The sequence below is a fragment of the Arachis ipaensis genome, chromosome B07 (assembly GCF_000816755.2).
Source record: "Arachis ipaensis cultivar K30076 chromosome B07, Araip1.1, whole genome shotgun sequence".
NCBI classification, from domain to species: domain Eukaryota; kingdom Viridiplantae; phylum Streptophyta; class Magnoliopsida; order Fabales; family Fabaceae; genus Arachis; species Arachis ipaensis.
Window position 1 is genome coordinate 109582967 of NC_029791.2, and position 5797 is coordinate 109588763.

At 39.9% G+C, this 5797-nt stretch overlaps 2 long non-coding RNA genes across 3 annotated transcripts in view; both read right to left on the reverse strand.

Moving 5' to 3' along the window:
• Nucleotides 1-1332, reverse strand: part of LOC110264330 — a 4468-nt gene extending 3136 nt beyond the window's left edge. Inside the window, exons 1-3 of one of the 2 annotated variants that reach the window (XR_002350322.1) lie at nucleotides 507-1332; nucleotides 353-434; nucleotides 127-240 (exon numbers count right to left, since the gene is read on the reverse strand). This is a non-coding gene — a long non-coding RNA (uncharacterized LOC110264330). Of the gene's footprint in view, nucleotides 1-87; nucleotides 241-352; nucleotides 435-506 lie in introns of those variants that run through there. The other variant, XR_002350321.1, reaches the window with a different exon arrangement.
• Nucleotides 4585-5797, reverse strand: part of LOC110264329 — a 2086-nt gene continuing 873 nt past the window's right edge. The window contains exon 3 of the long non-coding RNA XR_002350320.1: nucleotides 4585-4663. This is a non-coding gene — a long non-coding RNA (uncharacterized LOC110264329). The remainder of the gene's footprint in view (nucleotides 4664-5797) is intronic.

Sequence of the window (5797 nt, forward strand, 5' to 3'; positions counted from 1 at the left end):
AACATCCATAGTCATTCGAGTCAATCAAATAATACATAAGGCAGATACAATCACCAAATACACAATATCTCACAGATATGTAATAATTCCAATACACAAAACATAGTTTTTGGAAAGCGCCCCTACCTCAAAACGCAATTCCATAATCCAAGCGTCTCATAAGTTCTTTTCACCTCAACTCAAAATCAAAGGCAGCTTCAAAGCACAGCCCCACACATTTTCGCAGCAGCATAAACAACTCTAATTTACAACAAGCAACCTCAGTTACTAAACTCTAGGAACATTAATAACATATAGGCTTTAATACACGTACGGGACACTAACGTAAGGCTTTCGAAACATAATTTCTTACCGGAATAACAACACGAAGCAGCTGCAGTTTCGAACCGGTCCCCGCACAGCTCCGGCGGCGGCCAGAAGCTCTGGTGGATCAACTATAAAAACTGCGCAACATTAAAACCTTCTCAAGATCCAAAATGACCAAAACCGCAATTTAAAACCCTTACCGGCAAACTTTTTCGGCAATGGCAGCAGGGTCTCATGTTGGAGAAACTCGGCCCGGAGCTCCTTCGGTGATCCCGGAAGTCACAGCGGCCCAAATCACGGTGACTTAGCCTGCTCTTCTTCCTGTAGCGATTCCCGCAGCAACATCACAAGCCAAAAGGGGGCTGGGAGTGGCAGAGCTCAGCCACGGTGAAGCAGGGCAGTACAACGGCGGCCAAGCATAGCCCTAAAGGGCAGTGACGTGGTCACAGCTCCTCTCCTCCGTGCTCTTCGGCGACCGTGAAGCACCAAGGCAGCATCTTCCCTTCCTCAGCGGACCAGAACCATGGAGGCAGAAGAACTCATCTTGCTCCTCCAGCTCGCGTCTTCCCCCTCTTGCCGGTGACAGTGACGCAATTCGAGGCCCCATGGACGGCGGCAACGAGACTCGAGTTCTGCCCCTCTTCAACGCCTCTTCTCCGTGACAGTGGTAGCAGCAGGACGATTCCATGGCAAGGCGTGGTGGCGCGGCAGCGAGGCAGGTTCTGCAGCTTGGCAGGGACAACGCAGCTGGCGGTGGTGAGGATGAGCGACGGTGACGAGGACTGGACGCGATCTGGGCACGGCGGCGAGGTGACCGGCGACAGTAGCGCGACCCACGGTGAGGCGTGGTGAAGACGATGGCGGCGCGACAGCGAACTCCCTCCTTTCCTCTGCCGCGATTCGGTCCCCCCTTTCCCTCTCTGCTTCGTCCTTCTGGCTCAGTCCCCCTCTTCTTTCCATTTTCATTCTTTTTCCTTTGATTCAGGAAGAAAAGCAAGCTGCGCTTGCTACTGCTGCTGGGTGAGGGAAACATTGTGGGTGTTACGGCTTTTAAAGAAGAAGCAAAAATATCTCAAAATATAAACATATATATGGTTTTTTTTTTTTTTCAAATACTTGGATGGTCATATGCATAACGATACAAAGGTAGGAGTGTGATTGCAAAGCAAACGTTACAAGATAGGCTCAATGCACAAGGTAATATGATCTCAAAGCTTTACAAAAACTTGAGGTGCCAAAATAGGGTGCAAATCAGGATAGGCGTTCACAAAGCAAAGTGGTAATTAGTGTGGAAAAAGGCTACAAAGCATGTTGGTATTTAAACAGCGGCATAACGTTCGCTGACAATTCTCGTTCCCACTTCAGAACTTCAATTTCCCCAACTCCACCAATCATTTTACAACCTCATAGCCAATCATAAACCTAACAATCGCAAACCCGTTCGCAAGGAACAGAACACTCACAACTCATAACGTTTTACACCTACCGCTTCACCTTCCATACACACATATCACGTCTTAAAGAACTAACGCATCGCGCTACTACGTCTACAAGTTGCACGTGATATCAGAACAATTCTCGAGTCTACTCAGAAGGATACAAGATACAAGAAGGAGAGTCAAATGTCAAGGGTAGTACTCATAGATTTGAGAGAATGTATCCAATTCTAGATAAACAAGGATACTCAAGTAATGAAGTTTGCTAAACACAATTCCATTGATAACTTCAAAAATAACCCTTGGATCAAGAAAATTCAACAGGACAAATAAGAAGAAAGTCAACGCATTAGCTTGATACCAATTCAAGCTGAGCCAAAGAAGTATGAGATTTACAGAAAAGAATATCTCAAACCCAAGACAAAACTCACAGAACTTAAGAGCATGATTAAAATTACTTCCAAATACATTGTTCATAAAAGAATCGAAAACTTGCGGAAAATCACTTCGCAATTTAGAAGAAAGCTCAATAGCAAACATTCCTCAAGAGGGCAGCAAAAGCAATAACGTGGCTTTGCTCTAATTCAACTTCATGTTGAAGTAGATTATGCAGAGTTTTAAAAACAAAATGCACACAAGTTTGGCTAAGAGCTAAAATATTTCCTCAAATATTTTAGAAAGATAGTTAGGTGCACAACCTAACCAAAAGCAATTCATAAAACTCGGGAGGAAAATCAAATGCTTGTTCAAAAATTTTCAAAGTCCATATTTAATAAGCGTGTATAAAAGTCTTAGCAAGGACGAAAAAGGAAATTAAACTCTACTTGGAAGAGAAAATCCGAGGTAATAGTTTGCTTATAAATTGGTAAGAAAACAAGTGGTGCGTTACAAACGGACAGGTTTCCACTAACCAAGGAAGATTCTCAAAACTTCATTTAAAATAGCGCATGTCAACTTTAAATCATCTTTGTCAAAATTGAACAATGGTTTCAATCTAAATCAAGCAACAGAAAATAAATTCCGTTTAAAACTTCTTACAAGAGAATTCAAAACTTCTTTAAAAGGTTCAAAACAAGACGCCAAAAGTGTTCTTGAAATCACCATCTCAGAAGGATATTCAAGGAGTTTAAGATGTATTAAGAAGGAATCAAGCCATGCAAGAAAGGATCTTAAACCAAGATAGTTCGAACAAGATCCACTAGGCATGAAACATCAAACAAGCTTTCAATTGATTCAAAAGAATACAAAAGTCATAGAAAAAGATAACTCAATCATTTGTAATTTCTCAATGATAAATCTTTGACTAAAAACTCTTGTAGAAATAATGGGAGAATAAATAATGCACTAAATTGAAACGAATCAAACTGACTCACATAAGGATGAGATCCACAAGAGAGGACAAACCAAGATCAATGGTAATGTTTTCAAGATGTAAAAGATTAGTTAAAGACAGAGTCACGTATGACATTCAATAGAGGTGAAAAGCTTAAGAAGGAACGAGTCCGTTCATAAGAGGAAAGCTATGAGTCCAACATTTTCAAAAGAACAATAATGGCATAAACCATGTAGTATGCTAAACCCAACTCAATTCAAAATAAGTTAAGTAGAGCTCTTCAAACGAAACTCAACCAGGATAAAAATGAAAAATTCTTTCTTTCCAAAATTTTGAAAAATATCCAAATATACAATCAAATAAAGATGTCCATTGGAGCTATAGTAAAATTACTAGAAAGTCAAATTTACTTTTAAAGTAAGTGCAATTGCGTAAACCAGTAAAAGTACAGGCAATGTATTAGAAATAAATAGTTGTCAAACTGTGTAAGAAATCTTCAAAGTTTCATATATAGATAAGTATACATCTATTCAACAGCAATTTTCATAAAAGTCTCAAAACTGGCTGTAATCACTATCAAATAAGAGAAAAACCGAATCAACAATTTCTTTAAGAATGGACTCGAAATCCCGGAGTTAAAAATGCACAGCGCATTAGGACAAGTTCAAAGCCATATCAAAGAATACATGAATCAAGAAGAATTTCAAATAGAGGAAGATAGATGCAACAAGGATTTTAAGCAAGCATATGCACTTAAGATCAAACAAGATTGCATATGAATAGAGAAGCAGAGTGGAAACATCAAATTACTTTTCAAGAGGAGTAGCAAACAAGAACTTCAAGTTAGGATATGAAAGAACAGGTTGACTCGAACAAAAATTCAAGACACACAACTGAATAGCCTCGAGAAATAGTTTCTAGCGTTCCCAAAACCCGCGATTCGCTTTACTCAAAACTCGTATATCATCTATGATAACCCATTAGTGCTCTCATATACATAATTCTCTAGTATTAAGCCGGCCGAACTTAATATCAGGAATTATGCAATGCAAGACTAACAGCGTTAATCAATAGACCGTCATGTGCATAAAACTCTAATTCTCGCCATTCGACAAGACCTAATACATGACAAACGCTCAGAGTATGCAACTGAAGCATAGTCAGTCCATTCCTCAGGCTCTACAGGAAGAACTGCTCTGATACCATAATGTAACACCCTAACTACCAAAGCTCGCACTTCCGGCTGCGCGACTCTGATAGCTCGGACATTACGACGACACTTATATTATTTACTACTAAACTATGAGCCTGTTTAAAACTTTAAACCACAACACCGCTCCCAAAAATACTTTCGTTTGATAACATACATCCACAAATACCATACAACTTGCACAACTCATAAAGAGTACATCCATATGTATACATAAATATATATAAATACAAATATATTTACAAGCATTAACCAATACAATCCCTATCCCTCTCACAGAATATATCAAGTTAAAGGCGAGGGTACAATAAATAATCTACATCAATACAGAACATATCAATAACTAAATAAACTCTTCGTGACTTCTGCGCCCATATCCTGAAAGGGGAAAAATGTAGGGGGGTGAGAACATCATCCTCGAAAGGGTTCTCAGTAGAGGGTTTTTGGGAATTACTGTAATAGGATACATGAAGATAAACCGTACCAGTGACTCATAACCGTCTTATGCCTCTTTCCAAAAACAACGGTTTACAATGAAAGTAAAGTCGGAAATCTTTTCGGAAAGAAGAACCGTCAATTCTCAAACTCAAAAGCCTTTCAAAACGGTTTATCTATGCGGAACCAAAATAGCCTTTCATAATTTTATTCCAAACCAGAAACACAAAACCGAAATCAACCGTCAGTTCATCTTTTTCCAACCACGGCCCTAGGCCCAAACAATCCAACCAACAACCAATCACCACCAGATGCAAACACAGATAGGAAGTTCAAGCACAAACAAATAGTTATTACAAGTAGAACAGCTAGCAATTAATCACATGGGCAAACCAAGTATAATATGCACACCCAACCAATGTCACACAAATGCATATGATGCATGCCTGTCCCTAGTGGCTGATGATATCATCTGTCGGTTATAGAGCCAACCCGACAAGTCCTGGTAGCTAACCATTGGACTGTCCCTCTGTCGTGCATCCCCAACTCGAGTTATACTCATCATAAACTTGGTCATAATCATGATCCATATCCATCACCCTTACTGGTGAATATTTATCCATCACCATCACTGGTGAATATTTATGGGGGCGAGCTCATCCGGGCCTTTCACAGTGCCCGGCCACACTTACGACATTGGGTTAACAGAGCTTCGAGTCTCAACCTGGAGCACATGGTGGCTAGCCATTGCTACTACCAAATCACAACTTATCAATGTCTCAGCATAATTACTTTCATTCTCAATCATGGATCAACATCCATCTCAGCCATCCGGCTCACGGTTCAATCCAGAACCAGCCAATATTCATATCATACACAGCCATTCCGGCTCACGGTTCAATCCAGAACCAATCAATATTCATAATCATACATAGCCATTCCGGCTCATAATAAAACAGCACTTCCACATTCAAAATCATTAAGTTCATGAAATCGGCATTTAAGCCATAAATTATTTTCTCAATCCATTTCACTTTGAAATCAAGTTTCAACTCTTTTCAGCCTTGGCTTTAAAGA